Below are 21,494 nucleotides of genomic sequence, written 5' to 3' on the forward strand. Positions count from 1 at the left end.
ATCTTTGATTTAAATAAGGCCTTTTTCTTCATCCTAATCTCTTATCTGCAACATTTATCATTTTCAAAAAAAATGTGGACTTCAGTGGGGGTTTCATTCCGTCTTTGCACAGCACCTTCTCAACGAATGTCTGTGTGTGTCTGAGTGCTGAAATACGGGGAGCCATTCCCTAGTTAATATCGGCAGAAAACGCATGTATTTGTATAGGTTGTAATTACTGTGTTTTTTGAATCACCAACATTAATTGTTTTAACAATCTGTAAATCATTGCATTTTTACTAAATTTAGGCCCCGTTTACACAAAGGGAAAACGCAGATATTTCCATGCGGTTTGGCCTCTCATTTTACTGAGGACTATTGGCTTGCCTGGCTTTATCCTTCTCCCTACACTGCCACCCATAGGTTTGGCATAGTTATAATGGCGCTCAACGGTGTATTTATGCGTTTTGATGTAAACGAAAACTTTTTTTAAAACGATGTGTGCACAATGTTATTTTTGAAAACGGAAGGGGGGGAAATATTCGTTTCTATAAATACCCTGCTACGTATAAACGTGGCCTTATTCTCCTTTCTCTTCAGGACTTGGCAACCTGAGCAGTAAAGGATGCCCGGCATTCATCATTTTAATTGTGTACATTATTCCAAATATTCTCTTTTCTCTTCAGGAAGTGACAACATAAGCAGTGAAGGATGCCCAACACTCATCATTTTACTTGTGTGCATTCATTTAAATATTCTCTCTCTCTCTCTCTTCAGGAAGTGGCAGTATAAGCAGTACAGCATGCCTAACACTCACAGACATTACGTCCAGGTTGTTGCGTTTTGTGTATCACGACAGGAGTGCACTAGACGCTGGTTGTGTTATGAACATTGATATTAGAGAACCAGGATGGTTAAAATAGACACAGGGTTTAACTTCTAAAATAATTAGTTAAATTAATAAATGATGCGCATGGTTTTCACCGGTGCACAAGGAGGGAGTTAGCTCAACCACTGTAGTTCAATTACAATACATTTTGCGAACATTAAATCTAAATGGGTAAAATTCTGCACTAATCAGCTACTGCATTCAAACAAACAGAATAACACTGCGTGACATATTCACGGGTCAACTATTGCTTCCGTTGGAGCGATTGCAATAGATATAATATCGTACCACCAAATATGCATGCACTATCTTGTACTCAATAATTAGACAAGCCGGATTCCAGAACCGAAAGAAGTCCTACCAAAAGAGTTACAAGGAGATCATATGATTTAGGGATAATTATCTAGACTCCATAACATAAACAATTAGCATTAAAAGTTGTCTGAACACCGCTCGTCCACAGAAGTCCAGGGATACGGCGCTAGGGTATACAGCTGAACTCATCAAAAGAGGAACTAAACCCGCCCCACATTGGACCCGGCGGGAGCGCGGTGGATATGCACCCTACAACAGACCTGACGAGGTCGGAGTACCAAAATGACAACACAATTAAATATTTCCTTAGAGATTATGATAATAACAGACATTTCATTAAAAGTGATCACGTAATCTAGGGTTAATAATCGGCAATACCTACAATTAAACTAAATATGTAGGATAAAATGTTATCCATAATCCATCCAGAGTGTGATTGTTAATCTACATGTTATGTTTTTCTTTATGAATTTAGGTTTTGTATATATATATGGGTTCATGAATTACAGGTCCTGATGGCAGGGGGAAACAAGAGCTGCGACTATAACAATGTCCAAAACCACCCACATGCACCAGCGCACCAATACATGAAGATCACCTGAGCCATCCATATCCACGCGAGCCTACAGATAATCTTGAATTTTTTGATTTGGTATTTTTTACTTTTTACTTTCAATGCATGCTGTAAATATATGTCACCTAATTTTGTACCTTTCACTTTTATGCATGCCGAAAATGTTATAACTTTGTCACATATCACCAGAAGTATTAGTTTGGATTTCTATGAATGCTTTATCTATGTGCCTTTTGACTGTGATATTGTACGACAACCAGGTTATATGCTTATTGTTGTATTGTTGACAATGACCTGTATTTCCTATGAGACCCACCAAGGTGAATGCTGTTTCAGTATTAGGGGAACGCGCTGTGGTTTATCTCCACTATGGAGTTTTTCCACTTCGGTCGGTGGTGCTGATGATTTTCCTACTTTGACTATGTTTTCGGTGTGGTAAATGGTGTTTATGGCCTAAAATTTTATAGTATGGTCGTCTACGATGACCAAGGAGGGATTGTTACGTATTTAAAGCACACAAGCTGCCCCCACATAGCCACTAGGAAGCAGGATCGAACACACAAGCTGCTTTACCCTCACATAGCCACTAGGAAGCAGGATCGAACACATAAGCTGTAATAACTACTCCAGCCACAGATGGCAGTACCTTTAGACAGGTGAGGAGGGCGGAGCCATTACGTCACACCGGCCACGCCCACTTCACATAGGCCATGCCCACTTGATAGAAACCAGGACGGAGTTCAGATTGAGGCCACAGAGCGCTCATAGGTAGACCTGCGGAGAGACTCGGGCCTAAGCCTGGGTCTCGAAGTAGCTCACGATATTTCTCTCATACGCGTTAGATACAATTCTCTCCCTTTTGCTTCATAGTTCATCTCCTCTTCGTCCGCTTATCCGGGGTCGGGTCGCGGGGGGAGCAGCTCAAGCAGGGGGCCCCAGACTTCCCTTTCCCGGGCCACATTGACCAGCTCTGACAGGGGGATCCCGAGGCGTTCCCAGGCCAGTGTTGAGATATAATCTCTCCACCTAGTCCTGGGTCTTCCCCGAGGTCTCCTCCCCACTGGACGTGCCTGAAACACCTCCCAAGGAAGGCGCCCAGTGGGCATCCTTACCAGATGCCCGAACCACCTCAGCTGACTCCTTTCTAAGTAAAGGAGCAGCGGCTCTAATCCGAGTTCCTCACGGATGGCTGAGCTTCTCACCCTATCCCTAAGGGAGACGCCAGCCACCCTTCTGAGAAAACTCATCTCGGCCGCTTGTACCCGCGATCTCGTCCTTTCGGTCATCACCCAACCCTCATGACCATAGGTGAGGATAGGAACGAAGATCGACCGGTAGATCGAGAGCTTTGCCTTGCGGCTCAGCTCTCTTTTCGTAACAGCGTAACTTCATAGTTACCATACCGAGATACTTTAACAAATAAAGTGAGTTAAAAGTGACCAAGGATTGGACTACTTTCTTCAAAAACGCAACAACACCAAAACAAGACAAGGAAACAGACAGACCATGACTGTACCCCCCCCCTTAAGGGTCGACTATCAGGCGACCAACGACATGCAAAAAAAAAAGAAAGTCAAACCCAAATACGGTGGGTGGAGGGGAGCCAGGAGGAGGGAACCAAAATAAATGGACTGGGGCAGAGCACGGGGTGACCGGCTGGCCAGGGAGCTGGAGCGGGGCAGGACGGAGGGGCGTCAGGCGGGCGGCCAGAAAAATGCACCAGGGCATGGCAGGGAGCTTCAGGCGGACGGCCTGGGGGGCAAGCAGAGGCCTGCAGCGGCGAAGACGAAGACGAGGTAGAGGGCGGACTCCTTCTGGAAGGTTTGGAAGGCGGGACCCCTCTGGAAGGGAAGGTAGAGGGCGGGGCCCTTCTGGAAGGTTTAGAAGGCGGGACCCCTCTGGAAGGGAAGGTAGAGGGCGGACTCCTTCTGGAAGGTTTGGAAGGCGGGACCCCTCTGGAAGGGAAGGTAGAGGGCGGGCCCCTTCTGGAAGGTTTAGAAGGCGGGACCCCTCTGGAAGGGAAGGTAGAGGGCGGGCCCCTTCTGGAAGGTTTAGAAGGCGGGACCCCTCTGGAAGGCAAGGTAGAGGGCGGGCCCCTTCTGGAAGGTTTGGAAGGCGGGACCCCTCTGGAAGGGAAGGTAGAGGGCGGGCCCCTTCTGGAAGGTTTAGAAGGCGGGACCCCTCTGGAAGGGAAGGTAGAGGGCGGGCCCCTTCTGCCCCTGAAATGTTGAACTGGATGGGACTCCAAACTCACCAGTCCCACTGATAGTCCATAAGGCACCCTCCAACTCGGGCCTTGAAGCAAAAGCGCTGCACGTACGCACGTACACACACAGCCTCCAACAAAAAGAGCGTCTGCTGGGTCCAATGGTGGTCGGATCATTCATGGTTAGCGGGTGGCAGGCAGGAAGGCAGGACCCAATCGCAGACAGATAATTTATTAACGCAAAAGGCAAGGAACACCGAGAACACAGGTGGTGCGGGTGACGCGGGTAACACAACTCACCACAAACTACAATGATCCGACAAGGAACCGACAAAATATGGGGTTAAATACTAAACACAGGGCGCGCAAGGGAGGGAGGGAGGGAGCAGTAATCACACAGGAGGGAAACTTGACCCGGACACGGGGAGAAACAAGGCAGAGATACCAAAGTGAAACAGGAAACACACCAAAACAAGACAAGGAAACAGACAGACACACAGACATGAATAGAGACGGATAGGGAGCACAGTTAGAATAGTTGTCTTCTAACCGAAAGGTTGGTAGTTCGATCCCCAGCTGGCAGAGTCAACCATGCTGGCTGTTGCCTTGCATGATTGACCCTGCCGTCGGTGGGTCAATGTGTGTATTAACCGATGTAAGTCGCATTGGATAAAAGCGTCTGCTAAATGCCCGAATTGAAGTCTCATAAATGGTCATCGATCCACCTGCATACATGTAGCCAATCAGCGAGCATTGTTGTAGGAGGGCGTCCAATGGACATGGTTCACTCAGTTTTACTTTGTTAGGCTGAGTAGTCAAAACTAATTACTTAACATTTTAAAGGTGTTTGCTTTTGCAAAAACTAAAAGCATGTTAAGAAATTCAATATTTATATTGTCTTAATAGTATGATGTTAATGGGGGCTTCTTAATTATTTTATTCATTTAAAGCATTTATTTCATCCATCTGGTTGGACTAGTTGTATTTAATAGGGTGATTAGGGTTGGGATAATGTAATCAAGATTTCCAGACTTGGATTACATTGCTCACTACATGCCAATCCAGAAAAATAACACATTCCATCTGAAAACAAAACAAGTTTCATTCAAGCTAACAAACGATGCTAGAGAACCATAAATATATCCAATTAAAATAGTACCAAACAATAACTAGGACTACAAGCAATAAGAAGAGGTTTTTACAGCCTTTTTAAATTAATCACGGGTGAAGTCATTACTCTTACACACAATTAGGTCTCAGACAGGGGCGGGAATTTGCTTTTCAGAACTGTTTTTTTTTTTACTGCCAAAAACAAAAGCGCACACACACAAACACAAACCGTGCAAGAATCATGGCCGTACACAAATTGACCAAAAGAGCACACTTTGCTCGTAAAAACAGTGAAAAAGGTTTTTGTTAACTTTTAATTGTATTATTAATTATTATACATAAAAAAAGCTTTATGGCCAAAGATATGTTTTAAGTGTGGCCCAGGGTCTCTGCCAGGATGTGTGTGGGCGTGTTTGTGTATTGTCTCTAGGATAGCATAAAGCCCGTCCCATCTTGGCACTCAACGTTTTCCCTGTTCCTGGCGCCGCAGGGTTGTCTTGGGAGACCACTTTGATGTTTAGTCTAGTTGTTACATTTCGTTAATGAGTTTGATTTGATCAGTACTTTTTATTTATTATTGAACCTCTCACAAGTGCTTCTCTTTGATGCTTAGGTCTCGAACTGGATCATTTCATGATTGAAAGCAGATGGTAGATGGGATGTCTGTTGTCCTGATGTGAGTGGGGAGCTCGTACCACCATTGTGGAACCAGGGAAGCAAACAATCAAGATTTTGTTGAGCTGCAGCCAGAGTCCACACGTAGTCTGTGAGAAGCAAGCCGATTGGCTGTCTTGCAGGGTGTGGAGGAGCTGTGTACAGTAGGTACAACAATACATTTCTCGGGTCGATTTAGCTCAGGAGGTAGAGTGGGGTGACTTGTAACCAGAAGGTTGCTGGCTCGATCCCCAGCTCAACCTGGAGTGTCGGGGTGTCCCTGAGCAAGACAGCTAATCCTTAAAAATATGTCAAAATGTATACGTAAATTGCACTTAATACTTTTAAAGTGCTTGCTATAATTCAGTTCCCTCCCGTGTTTAGCTCATCTCCCTCATCACCCCCCCCTGCCCCCCTGCTCAGGAACACCCAGAATGTACCCTTAACTTAACTCAAGACTCAGGACCCCCCCAACCCTTCTCTGGAGGAATCAGAATCAGGGCAGGAGAAGGAGGCGGTTGGGAGGGTGATGGGTCTCACGTTAGAACAGTCTATGGAGATGAGGGACATCATCTCAGGTTCCCACCAAGGCCTACAGAATTCTTCTGCTACCATCTGACCGTGCGTCGGTGCATTCTCAAATTGCTCCTCGGTGGATATAAACAGATCAATGGAGGGGCTGCAAAGGCCCCTCCGTTATTATTGTGAATAAAAAGAAAGGTATCATTCCTTTCGCGGTGTGTTAGCGCTTGTGGGGGGTGGAGTGCTAATAAGCGGCCAGAGCGAAGTTTGGAAATATTCACGCTGTTGAGCTGGATAGAGAACACCCTGGGAACGGGGTGAGGTACAGCTCAGAGTTCACTTGCGTCCCAGCATTTTGCATTCAACCATCTGCATTCATTCTTGGCAGGAAACACAGGCCTTTATCTTCATCTAGATAGAAAATAGTCTCAGCAGTGAAAGAGTTCAAGGCTCATTTAAACAGGACCAGTTGATGCCGAGTAAAATAGAGCGGGAAACGCTGGGCTGTTGGCCATGTTTTCTTGTAGGTCAGCTAGGGCTAAATAATCAATCCTTCCCTCTCCAGGCCCACACACTGATCACAAACTGACTAAACAACAGAGGCCAGAGTTCATTAGGGAACAAAAAAGCTCTGAGGAAAACCAACACAGCATGCTAACATAACACATGTATATGCGATATGCGAAAATGCGATTATTACGTATATGAAATTACACTTGTACATTGTTATAAGACACTAGAAAGCTGTCTAGATATGTTTTAAGTGTGGCCCAGGGCCTCTGCCAGGATGTATGTGTGTATGTTTGTGTGTTGTCTCTAGGATTGCATAAAGCCCGTCCCATCTTGGCAGTCAACGTATTCCCTGGTCCTTGCGCCACGGGGTTGTCTTTGGAGACCACTTTGATTTACTGTTTAGTCTAGTTGACTCATTTCTGATCTTGTTGTTACATTTCGTTAATGATGATTGAAAGCAGATGGTAGATGGGATGTCTGTTGTCCTGATGTGAGTGGGGAGCTCGTACCACCATTGTGGAACCAGGGAAGCAAACAATCGAGATTTTGTTGAGCTGCAGCCAGAGTCCACACGTAGTCTGTGAGAAGCAAGCCGATTGGCTGTCTTGCAGGGTGCGGAGGAGATGTGTACAGTAGGTACAACAATACATTGCTCAGGTCGATTTAGCTCAGGAGGTAGAGTGGGGTGACCTGTAACCAGAGGGTTGCTGGCTCGATCCCCGGCTCAACCTAGAGTGTCGGGGTGTCCCTGAGCAAGTCAGCGAACCCTAACTGCTCCTGACAAGCTTGCCGTCGCTTTGACTTTGGTGTCGGTGTGTGAATGTGTGGTTGAAACGGTGTAAGCCGCTTTGGATGAAAGCTTCTGCTAAATCCCCTGAATTTAATAACGTAGGAATTGGGATAGGTTGAAGACCAGACAGACTGCTGCATTCTGGATGAGCTACAGGGGTTGTATGGCGCAGACAGACAGACCAGCCAGTAGGGAGTTTCAGTTGTCTGGGCAAATGATGACAAGAGTCTGGACCTAAACCTGCGTGGCCTTCTGGGTGAGGACTGAGGAGCGGACGTATCCTCCTCATGTTGTGATGTTGTCACACCTTTGCCGTCCAAGACCCAGTTTGGAGGTTTGGGTTCTGGTCCTGCAGTGACAAGTCATGTTGGTATTATTGGTCGCATCTTTCATTGGATCCGATTTCGAGTCGACCCTTTCATATAGCTTCATGGTAATATCTCAGCAGCTATGCTATCTTGAGGTTTAACAAAGATAGATTACACAGAGTCTTACCGCACTTTGATGAAATGGTAATACTGCAGAACACATCTCATGCACACCCGGTCGTTTACAACACAGTTTTAATAAATACTTGAAGGTTGGTACTGAGGGCCCTATCTTCCACCAAGCACAATTGACTTTCTACACGCCGCATGTATCGTTGCTAGTTTAAACCCGGCGTAAAGCAGATTTTCCCCCGCAGCACACTCAATGGCGCCACTGACCGGAAAATACCTGCAGGGCAGGTCGGAATTGCAACATAAGCTCACACACGTAGGCTATACACAGCACAGGCATGCAAACGATTAGCCTAATTTGAATATAATGATGATGATGTGGATTGTCGAAACATTTTTTACAAGTATGTCCCAGCCTTCTAAAACACAATCTTGTTTTACGGTAAATGATAATGGTTGGTTAAATTATGTGTTTTGGTTACATTTCCTGTCACCCTCCATTAAGGCACTTTAAATATATTACAAACAACACTTGAGTTTCTGCAGTGCCAGGGTGGTGATGGCATGCAGTTTACCCTGGGTGTAGCTAATGTGGTCGGAGATCTGTCTGTCTAGTGGAGGATGGAGCCACTCTCTGTGGTGATGGTCTAGTTGCAGAGAGAAAACCTTCATCATCACAATCATCATCGTCCTCACCATCCCATCATCACCACCACCATCCTGCTTGTCTACATCATCACTGCACTACTACATCATCCATTACATAAGATTAAGTGAATGTTAAACATAACTAAAGCAAAATACACACAAACACAGAATTCTCAAAATCAATATTATTAACTAGTGACTATGTTAAACTTAAAGACAAATGAACTGTGCGTTAACCTGTGTTCTTCTTCTGAGCTGCTGGTTCTTTCGCTTGATCAAACGCAGCGCTCTGTGGTGTCCGTCGGACTTGTTGTTTTCCGTATCCGCGTGTGTTAGCAGGAGCACCGTTGACCAGACGACCAGCCTGGCCGTGGTCCGCTTGGCCACGGCCTAAGTGGGGCTGCGCAACGAACAGGCCTTGTCCGAGGGGAGGGTAGACGAGCTCATCGGGCTCTTCGAGGCCCTGTCCCCGTTCGACAGGGCCCGAGTAGTTTACCCTCCCCGCTACCCGGACGGGGCAGCTCGGGGGGAACGATTCATGGCAGCGAAGCCAGGCCGCACCAGTATCCACGCGCGAGCCGCATTATGTAACGTCTGCCGTTGCTTTGGTCCCTCGTCCGCAGCTGCCTGGTCGGACAAGACCTCTGGTCCCGCCAGCAGTCCCAGCAGTCCCAGCGCAAGCCGGTTGGTAGAAGCAGCGTGCGTCCAGCTCTGCAACCTGTACCCCATGGGCACCCGTGTGCACGGCGGCGCCCGGGGTACACGGTGGGACAGCGCAATGCTTTGTTACCGCCACATCCGGGACCTTGTGATGGGACACCAGAGGTTGATGGCTCGGGCGCCCGTTCAGCTCTTTGAGCTGAACAGTAGGACCCTCTCGCTGTGGTGCGTTGGAAGCTTTGGAGATTCGGGGGGATTCGGAAAGATGAGTTTCAGTATAGTGACAACTTTTATTCAAAGATTTGTATTACTATTCTTTCAAAATTGCTGAAGAATGTCCAATATTTTTCAAAAGCCAGATCATCAGAGCTGCCCTATGGGATATGGAACGCGTGGACAGAAGGCTGGGCTCAGTTTCCATGAGAAACCGGCACGTTGGTTGCTTTTCAATAACAACAGAGGAACACATGTTGGACATCATTTCGTGTATGTAGGCTATTTCCAATCTTGAAAAGTGGACAATATCTTCAAATGACAATCATATAAAACTGATCCGAGCCGCGCTGACTCTGTCCGTGGTGCTTAAAGTGTAGTAGGCTAATGGTCTCGTCAACCATCTCGATAAACAATTTGAATGCTTTATCATTTGCCGGTTTTTGCCTTTTTCCAGTCTTGTGTTTCTGACTAGGCCTATATTGATTTTCAGGGCGGTAGGCTACAAAGTTTAAAACGTTTATTTCAGTCTAACAGTGTGAAAAATAAGACGGCAGGGTACACCGTGACCAGTCTCCATACGCCGCACGTGTTCCTTCAATACGGCCCTTTAACACGTGGGACGTGGAGACTGTCCACAACGTACCCCGCACAATATAACAAATAATACCGAATTGTATTTATACTGGTACCACCCTAATGTTGAACTAAGTAATGGTGCCGCAATAATATTTTGGGGGGTGGGGGGCGGGGGGGATTCGGAAAGATGAGTTTCAGTATAGTGACACATTTTATTCAATTATTTGTATTACTATTCTTTCAAAATTGCTGAAGAATGTCCAATATTTTTCAAAAGCCAGATCATCAGAGCTGCCCCATGGGATATGGAACGCGCGGACAGAAGGCTGGGCTCAGTTTCCATGAGAAACCGGCACGTTGGTTGCTTTTAAATAACAACAGAGGAACACATGTTGGACATCAATTCGTGTATGAAGGCTATTTCCAATCTTGCAAAGTGGACAATATCTTCAAATGACAATCATTTAACACTAATCCGAGCCGCGCTGACTCTGTCCGTGGTGCTTAAAGTGTAGTAGGCTAATGGTCTCGTCAATCATCTCTGTCCATCATCTCAGTATCAATTTGAATGCTTAATCATTTGCCGGTTTTTCCCTTTTTCCAGTCTTGTGTTTCTGACTAAATTGATTTTCTCGGCGATATGTAGGCTACAAAGTGTAAAACATTAATTTCAATGAGTGGAGCTGAATGGGGAGTTGAAACTTTTTTAATAAAATTGACTGACAATTTAGGCAATTCAAAGTAATCCAAACTAATAGAAGGATGGTTTGACAACGGAAGGAGGGAAAATTAATGAGCCATCAACTGGAATCAAGGTAACAAAGTTGCAAATAATCCGCTTAAAACCCCTTCGATCCAACATGAAAATAATGTGTTTAGCCTACAGTAGGCTACCCCAACCTCAGAATTATGACCCGTAATCAATCCAAAAACATGGTTACAGAAAAAAGTGTACAAATGTGCGGGTGAAAGACTGTGAACCTTGACCGTTGGTATGCAACGAAGAGACTGAAGATCTACAGTACATGGACACCTTCTCCCTGCATCCCCAAGACAGCATGCGGTGGTGCAAGGTCAAAGAAAACACCTGCCCAATCACATCATGGCATGGTCAGTGGAGGGTAGCTGGCCCTTCTTTTGCCACAAGAAAAAAGACCTATAGCAGAGTGTAACAGCCGCACATACCTGATACACTGTTTACCGGAGCAATGCTGGTATGGTGCTTCTATTTTAAAAGGACACCAGGGTTTAACCTCATTCCCTTTGAGGTAGTGCTTCTTATTTACTATTTCGGTGTATATATCAAGGATGACACTGCCATCAAAGACCGTTTTTGAAGCTGGCTTTTTGTAAAGTTGACATACGGGCAGCATATCATTCAAAATGGTGCAGAGCTGTACGAAGTAGGCCTACACCTGCACGAGGATCGGATGTGCAAACACACTGTTGATTTTGTTACGATTTATATTCTTAATGTTCGGAGAGAATGTGCTTCCTGAAGCTTAACCTCAAGTGTTTTTCCCTAACCAGTTCCCCACACATACATGTATCATAGATGTATTGTCGATGGATAACGTTCATTACATTCAAAATAATTATCTTCAATTATGGCCCAGCTGCTCCTAACATCAGCAGTGATCAACATGCAGGGAGGGATCATCTGAGGGATGCGTTCAACCACGGACAGCGTCGGTCGGCGACTTTTGACTTTAGTAAAAATGTTGTCAACTTGTTAACAGTTTAAATGCATAAGGAAGCTATGCGATGCAAACAAAAAAATGAGAATATGAATTGAATAACGAATGCATCACCCACTTGGCTATCCCATATTAGTCACACAGGTGGGATTCGAACTGACGTCCAGAGTAGGACCCGCTGCAGCTAAATGCTTGGCAGTCTTTCGGGTGACAGCGGTGGGGCTAAGATCGCAGAATCAAGCACAATTCGCAAAAAATCGGAACAGTCTAACAGTCTAAAAAATAATACGGCAGGGTACACCGTGACCAGTCTGCATGCGCCCCACGTGTTCCTTTAATCCGGCCCTTTAACACGTGGGACGTGGAGACTGTCCACAACGTACCCTGCACAATATAACAGATATTACCGATATGTATTTATACTGGTACCACCCTGATGGTGAATAAAATGCCGCAATAATTTTTGGGGAGCTGGGGGGGTGGGGGGGATTCGGAAAGATGAGTTTCAGTATAGTGAAAACTTTTATTCAAAGATTTGTATTACTATTCTTTCAAAATTGCTGAAGAATGTCCAATATTTTTCAAAAGCCAGATCATCAGAGCTGCCCCATGGGATATGGAACGCGCGGACAGAAGGCTGGGCTCAGTTTCCATGAGAAACCGGCACGTTGGTTGCTTGCTTTTAAATAACAACAGAGGAACACATGTTGGACATCATTTCGTGTATGTAGGCTATTTCCAATTTTAAAAAGTGGACAATATCTTCAAATGACAATCATTTAACTCTAATCCTAGCCGCGCTGACTCTGTCCGTGGTGCTTAAAGTGTAGTAGGCTAATGGTCTCGTCAACCATCTCTGTTCATCTCCTCAGTATCAATTTGAATGCTTTATCATTTGCCGGTTTTTCCCTTTTTCCATTCTTGTGTTTCTTACCAAATTGATTTCCAGGGCAATATGTAGGCCACAAAGTTTAAAACATTAATTTCACAGTCTAAGAGAGTGTGAAAAATAAGACGGCAGGGTACACCGTGACCAGTCTCGATGCGCCCCACGTGTTCCTTGAATCCGGCCCTTTAACACGTGGGACGTGGAGACTGTCCACAACGTACCCCGCACAATATAACAAATAATACCGAATTGTATTTATACTGGTACCATCCTAATGTTGAATAAAGTAATGGTTCTGCAATAATGTTTTGGTTTGTGGGGGGCGGGGGGGATTCGGAAAGATGAGTTTTAGTAAAGTGACAACTTTTATTAAATGGATTGTATTACTGTTCTTTCAAAATTGCTGAGGAATGTCCAATATTTTTCAAAAGCCAGATCATAAGAGCTGCCTCATGGGATATGGAACGCGCGGACAGAAGCCTTGGCTCAGTTTCCATGAGAAACCGGCACGTTGGTTGCTTTTAAATAACAACAGAGGAACACATGTTGAACATCATTTCGTGCATGTAGGCTATTTCCAATCTTGAAAAGTGGACAATATCTTCAAATGACAATCATTTAACACAAATCCGAGCCGCGCTGACTCTGTCCGTGGTGCTAGTAGGCTAAAGGTCTCGTCAATCATCTCTGTCCATTTCCTCAGTATCAATTTGAATGCTTTATCATTTGCCGGTTTTTCCCTTTTTCCATTCTTGTGTTTCTTACTAAATTGATTTCCAGGGCGATATGTAGGCTACAAAGTTTAAAACATTCATTTCCCAGTCTAACAATGTGAAAAATAAGACGGCAGGGTACACGGTGACCAGTCTCCATGCGCCCCACGTGTTCCTTCAATCCGGCCCTTTAACACGTGGGACGAGGAGACTGTCCACAACGTACCCCGCACAATATAACAATTAATACCGAATTGTATTTATACTGGTGCCACCCTAATGTTGAATAAAGTAATGGTGCCGCAATATTTTTTTGGGGGGTGGGGGGCGGGGGGGATTCGGAAAGATGAGTTTCAGTATAGTGACAACTTATATTCAATGATTTGTATTACTATTCTTTCAAAATTGCTGAAGAATGTCCAATATTTTTCGAAAGCCAGATCATCAGAGCTGCCTCATGGGATATGGAACGCGCGGACAGAAGGCTGGGCTCAGTTTCCATGAGAAACCGGCACGTTGGTTTCTTTTAAATAACAACAGAGGAACACATGTTGAACATAATTTCGTGCATGTAGGCTATTTCCAATCTTGAAAAGTGGACAATATCTTCAAATGACAATCATTTAACACTAATCCGAGCCGCTCTGACTCTGTCCGTGGTGCTTAAAGTGTAGTAGGCTAATGGTCTCGTCAATCATCTCTGTCCATCTCCTCAGTATCAATTTGAATGCTTTATCATTTGCCGGTTTTTCCCTTTTTCCAGTCTTGTGTTTCTTACTAAATTGATTTCCAGGGCAATATGTAGGCTACAAAGTTTAAAACATTAATTTCACAGCCTAAGAGAGTGTGAAAAATAAGACTGCAGGGTACACCGTGACCAGTCTCCATGCGCCCCACGTGTTCCTTCAATCCGGCCCTTTAACACGTGGGACGTGGAGACTGTCCACAACGTACCCCGCACAATATAATAAATAATACCGAATTGTATTTATACTGGTACCACCCTAATGTTGAATAAAGTAATGGTTCTGCAAAAATGTTTTGGTTGGTGGGGGGCGGGGGGGATTCGGAAAGATGAGTTTTAGTAAAGTGACAACTTTTATTAAATGGATTGTATTACTATTCTTTCAAAATTGCTGAGGAATGTCCAATATTTTTCAAAAGCCAGATCATCAGAGCTGCCTCATGGGATATGGAACGCGCGGACAGAAGGCTGGGGCTCAGTTTCCATGAGAAACCGGCACGTTGGTTGCTTTTAAATAACAACAGAGGAACACATGTTGAACATCATTTCGTGCATGTAGGCTATTTCCAATCTTGAAAAGTGGACAATATCTTCAAATGACAATCATTTAACACAAATCCGAGCCGCGCTGACTCTGTCCGTGGTGCTTAAAGTGTAGTAGGCTAATGGTCTCGTCAATCATCTCTGTCCATCTCCTCAGTATCAATTTGAATGCTTTATCATTTGCCGGTTTTTCCCTTTTTCCAGTCTTGTGTTTCTTACTAAATTGATTTCCAGGGCAATATGTAGGCTACAAAGTTTAAAACATTAATTTCACAGTCTAAGAGAGTGTGAAAAATAAGACGGCAGGGTACACCGTGACCGGTCTCCATGCGCCCCACGTGTTCCTTCAATCCGGCCCTTTAACACGTGGGACGTGGAGACTGTCCACAACATACCACGCACAATATAATAAATAATACCGAATTGTATTTATACTGGTACCACCCTAATGTTGAATAAAGTAATGGTGCCGCAATTTTTTTTGGGGGGGTGGGGGGCGGGGGGGATTCGGAAAGATGAGTTTCAGTGTAGTGACAAGTTTATTCAATGATTTGTATTACTATTCTTTCAAAATTGCTGAGGAACGTCCAATATTTTTCAAAAGCCAGATCATCAGAGCTGCCTCATGGGATATGGAACGCGCGTAGGCTGGGCTCAGTTTCCATGAGAAACCGGCACGTTGGTTTCTTTTAAATAACAACAGAGGAACACATGTTGGGCATCATTTCGTATATGTAGGCTATTTCCAATCTTAAAAAGCGGACAATATCTTCAAATGACCATCATTTAACTCTAATCCGAGCCGCGCTGACTCTGTCCGTGGTGCTTAAAGTGTAGTAGGCTAATGGTCTCATCAATCATCTCTGTCCATCTCCTCAGTATCAATTTGAATGCTTTATCATTTGCCGGTTTTTCCCTTTTTCCAGTATTGTGTTTCTTACTAAATTGATTTCCAGGGTGATATGTAGGCTACAAAGTTTAAAACATTCATTTCCCAGTCTAACAGTGTGAAAAATAAGACGGCAGGGTACACCGTGACCAGTCTCCATGCGCCCCACGTGTTCATTCAATCCGGCCCTTTAACACGTGGGACGTGGAGACTGTCCACAACGTACCCCGCACAATATAACAAATAATACCGAATTGTATTTATACTGGTACCACCCTAATGTTGAATAAAGTAATGGTTCTGCAATAATGTTTTGGTTGGTGGGGGGCGGGGGGGATTCGGAAAGATGAGTTTTAGTATGGTGACACATTTTATTCAATTATTTGTATTACTATTCTTTCAAAATTGCTGAAGAATGTCCAATATTTTTCAAAAGCCAGATCATCAGAGCTGCCTCATGGGATATGGAACGCGCGGACAGAAGGCTGGGGCTCAGTTTCCATGAGAAACCGGCACGTTGGTTGCTTTTAAATAACAACAGAGGAACACATGTTGAACATCATTTCGTGCATGTAGGCTATTTCCAATCATGAAAAGTGGACAATATCTTCAAATGACAATCATTTAACACTAATCTGAGCCGCGCTGACTCTGTCCGTGGTGCTAGTAGGCTAATGGTCTCGTCAATCATCTCTGTCCATTTCCTCAGTAGCCTATCAATTTGAATGCTTTATCATTTGCTGGTTTTTCCCTTTTTCCAGTCTTGGGTTTCTTACTAAATTGATTTCCAGGGCGATATGTAGGCTACAAAGTTTAAAACATTAATTTCACAGTCTAAGAGAGTGTGAAAAGTAAGACGGCAGGGTACACCGTGACCAGTCTCCATGCGCCCCACGTGTTCCTTCAATCCGGCCCTTTAACACGTGGGACGTGGAGACTGTCCACAACGTACCCTGCACAATATAGTGAATAATACCGAATTATACTGGTACCACCCTAATGTTGAATAAAGTAATGGTTCTTCAATAATGTTTCGGTTGGTGGAGGCGGGGGGGATTCGGAAAGATGAGTTTTAGTATCGTGACAACTTTATTAAATGATTTGTATTACTATTCTTTCAAAATTGCTGAAGAATGTCCAAAATTTTTCAAAAGCCAGATCATCAGAGCTGCCTCATGGGATATGGAACGCGCGGACCGAAGGCTGGGCTCAGTTTCCATGAGAAACCGGCACGTTGGTTTCTTTTAAATAACGACAGAGGAACACATGTTGGACATCATTTCGTATATGTAGGCTATTTCCAATCTTAAAAAGCGGACAATATCTTCAAATGACAATCATTTAACTCTAATCCGAGCTGCGCTGACTCTGTCCGTGGTGCTTAAAGTGTAGTAGGCTAATGGTCTCGTCAATCATCTCTGTCCATCATCTCAGTATCAATTTGAATGCTTTATCATTTGCCGGTTTTTCCCTTTCTCCAGTCTTGTGTTTCTTACTAAATTGATTTGCAGCGTGATATATATGCTACAAAGTTTAAAACATTAATTTCACAGTCTAAGAGAGTGTGAAAAATAAGACGGCAGGGTACACCGTGACCAGTCTCCATGCGCCCCACGTGTTCCTTCAATCCGGCCCTTCAACACGTGGGACGTGGAGACTGTCCACAACGTACCCCGCACAACATAATAGATAATACCGCATTGTATTTATACTGGTACCACCATAATGTTGAATAAAGTAATGGTGCCGCAATATTTTTTGGGGGGGAGGGGGGCGGGGGGGATTTGGAAAGATGAGTTTCAGTGTAGTGACAACTTTTATTCAATGATTTGTATTACTATTCTTTCAAAATTGCTGAGGAACGTCCAATATTTTTCAAAAGCCAGATCATCAGAGCTGCCTCATGGGATATGGAACGCGCGTACAGAAGGCTGGGCTCAGTTTCCATGAGAAACCGGCACGTTGGTTGTTTTTAAATAACAACAGAGGAACACATGTTGGGCATCATTTCGTATATGTAGGCTATTTCCAATCTTAAAAAGCGGACAATATCTTCAAATGACCATCATTTAACTCTAATCCGAGCCGCGCTGACTCTGTCCGTGGTGCTTAAAGTGTAGTAAGCTAATGGTCTCGTCAATCATCTCTGTCCATCTCCTCAGTATCAATTTGAATGCTTTATCATTTGCCGGTTTTTCCCTTTTTCCAGTATTGTGTTTCTTACTAAATTGATTTCCAGGGTGATATGTAGGCAACAAAGTTTAAAACATTCATTTCCCAGTCTAACAGTGTGAAAAATAAGACGGCAGGGTACACGGTGACCAGTCTCCATGCGCCCCACGTGTTCATTCAATCCGGCCCTTTAACACGTGGGACGTGGAGACTGTCCACAACGTACCCCGCACAATATAACAAATAATACCGAATTGTATTTATACTGGTACCACCCTAATGTTGAATAAAGTAATGGTTCTGCAATAATGTTTTGGTTGGTGGGGGGCGGGGGGGATTCGGAAAGATGAGTTTTAGTAGGGTGACACATTTTATTCAATTATTTGTATTACTATTCTTTCAAAATTGCTGAAGAATGTCCAATATTTTTCAAAAGCCAGATCATCAGAGCTGCCTCATGGGATATGGAACGCGCGGACAGAAGGCTGGGCTCAGTTTCCATGAGAAACCGGCACCTTGGTTGCTTTTAAATAACAACAGAGGAACACATGTTGGACATCATTTCGTGTAGGCAATTTCCAATCTTAAAAAGCGGACAATATCTTCAAATGACCATCATAAGGTCCGGCAGTATTTTGGTTTTTTTCGCCTAAACACATACCCAAATGGAAAAGCTTATAACACAGTAACCCTAAGTCCTAGATGGATGTATGATACTTCATTTGAAAGCTGACAAGCTCTAGTTTCTGTAGATATGTTTATTTGGCATGTGTCATACACACAACCTAAATGACATCAGTTCAGACATGGCTCTAAAGCAATTTTTTTGTCTTCGAAAATAATGGGTCATATTTGAACTACAATAACTAGGATGTGCTTTATGTAAGGCATATGGCAATATGCCAAATACCTTCTACATCATGCCAACTACACCTGGAAAAAAATTTGGAGTTCTAGGCCTAAAGCTTTGGGAGTTAATGGAGTTTTTATGGTGTGTGGTCACTGGCGGCCCAAACCTCTCCAAAATGTCTCCAAAATGGCCAAATTGTGCCAAATGCATTTACTCACTTCTGTGACACTGGAAACATTACTGAAGCATTTTGGTGACTATAAAACCTTTCTCCATGATTCAAAACATAATTTTTTCACACATTCATTTGATATGGCCATATTGAGATATTGTCATGTGATGAGACACTACCGGATCTCTCACGACCACCTTCAGTAGGAGTGGGGGCCGGGGGTCTGCCTGTCTGGCTTTGCGGCTCCCAATCCGCATCACTGTCCTCAGACATTGACCTACAAACACAATGCAATGCACAAATGTCACCAAATATAATGAAGAAATATATAAATGCAATTCAATGGGGTGTTATTTACATAGAAAACAAATAAACATTTCATTTATATCATTTCTGTCATTTTTTCATTTATATATATAATGTATACTATATAACTATACTGCATTGTTCACTGTAAGCATAAAAACCCACACACAAAAATACACATAGATGGCGTCACTCACCGATCTAAGACTTCGTCCAATTGTTGCTTGAACATCTCCTCTATCTCAGAATCATATTGGCTGTCTTCGCTCAAAGCCTCGGATGAAGCCAAAATCAAAGCGAGGGCTTCTTCATGTGTGTAATATTTCGTTTTCTTCGTTGATTTCGCCATTGTAAACGGCGAAATCAATGTGATCAATGTGTGCGGCGTGCGTCCTGGTCCGCTGGAGGCTCTGTCATGCGCAAAGCGAGTTGTCTGCCGTGATGACGCAGCTGTATATCTCGGCTCATACGTATCACACCTGGACACGCCTGGTAGCGTTGGAAAGGTAAACTCATTGGCTAGAAGCCCAAGTGACTGATATATCAATAGCCAATACGCTGTCCCTATACTAAAGCCGCGTAACAAAGTAAACAAAGCCCATTGGCCCTTCGAACTGGGAGCGCTCCATCTACTTCACGGGCTGTACCGGGGTGAAAACTGAACAGAAAAAGACGGGGACACTTTCATTTTGTAGCCAGCAAAGTGATGAAAACAAGCATACCCAACAACTCCATACTGGAGGTAGAGAAAATATCCATGCGGCTTTGAAAAGCTGGATGTTAGTTGACGAACAAAGTTTGGAGATGGTAAACAAATGGACTTTACACGACAATATTCACAAGCTGGAATAATTTTATGAAAAACCATGTGGATGCTTTTGATCAGTGGATTCTCACGGACATTTGGAATATAAATAATTGAGGAATGGACACATATTACGGTTCTCGGATTGCTTCAAAGGTAGGGAGTCTCTCTGTTTTATTGGCATTTCCGGTTTACCATGCTGGTTAATATCAATATTTATGGTTTTGTGCTCATGATTTATGAAAAAAAAAAACCGGATGAATAAATTGTGGAGATTCTACCCTTTCTAACGATGTATAGAATGTCTGTAATGATGAAAGTTGAAGCGGGTTATGTCGCTGCGTAGTGGGAACATGTGGTCAACAAACACAAATCGCCCACCGGTGGGCGAATGGGTCTTAAGAGGTTAACTCTAATCCGAGCCGCGCTGACTCTGTCCTTGGTGCTTAAAGTGTAGTAGGCTAATGGTCTCGTCAATCATCTCTGTCCATCTCCTCAGTATCAATTTGAATGCTTTATCATTTGCCGGTTTTTCCCTTTTTCCAGTCTTGTGTTTCTTACTAAATTGATTTCCAGGGCAATATGTAGGCTACAAAGTTTAAAACATTAATTTCACAGTCTAAGAGAGTGTGAAAAATAAGACTGCAGGGTACACCGTGACCAGTCTCCATGCGCCCCACGTGTTCCTTCAATCCGGCCCTTTAACAGGTGGGACGTGGAGACTGTCCACAACGTAACCAGCACATTATAACAAATAATACCGAATTGTATTTATACTGGTACCACCCTAATGTTGAATAAAGTAATGGTTCTGCAATAATGTTTTGGTTGGTGGGGGCGGGGGGGATTCGGAAAGATGAGTTTTAGTAAAGTGACAACTTTTATTAAATGGATTGTATTACTATTCTTTCAAAATTGCTGAGGAATGTCCAATATTTTTCAAAAGCCAGATCATCAGAGCTGCCTCATGGGATATGGAACGCGCGGACAGAAGGCTGTGCTCAGTTTCCATGAGAAACCGGCACGTTGGTTGCTTTTAAATATCAACAGAGGAACACATGTTGAACATCATTTCGTGCATGTAGGCTATTTCCAATCTTGAAAAGTGGACAATATCTTCAAATGACAATCATTTAACACTAATCCGAGCCGCGCTGACTCTGTCCGTGGTGTTTAAAGTGTAGTAGGCTAATGGTCTCGTCAATCATCTCTGTCCATCTCCTCAGTATCAATTTGAATGCTTTATCATTTGCCGGTTTTTCCCTTTTTCCAGTTTTGTGTTTCTGACTAAATTGATTTCCAGGGCAATATGTAGGCTACAAAGTTTAAAACATTAATTTCACAGTCTAAGAGAGTGTGAAAAATAAGACGGCAGGGTACACCGTGACCAGTCTCCATGCGCCCCAAGTGTTCCTTCAATCCGGCCCTTTAACACGTGGGACGAGGAGACTGTCCACAACGTACCCCACACAATATAACAATTGATACCGAATTGTATTTATACTGGTGCCACCCTAATATTGAATAAAGTAATGGTGCCGCAATATTTTTTTGGGGGGTGGGGGCGGGGGGGATTCGGAAAGATGAGTTTCAGTATAGTGACAACTTATATTCAATGATT

This window comes from Gadus morhua, chromosome 11, assembly GCF_902167405.1.
Source record: "Gadus morhua chromosome 11, gadMor3.0, whole genome shotgun sequence".
Classification (NCBI taxonomy): Eukaryota; Metazoa; Chordata; class Actinopteri; order Gadiformes; family Gadidae; genus Gadus; species Gadus morhua.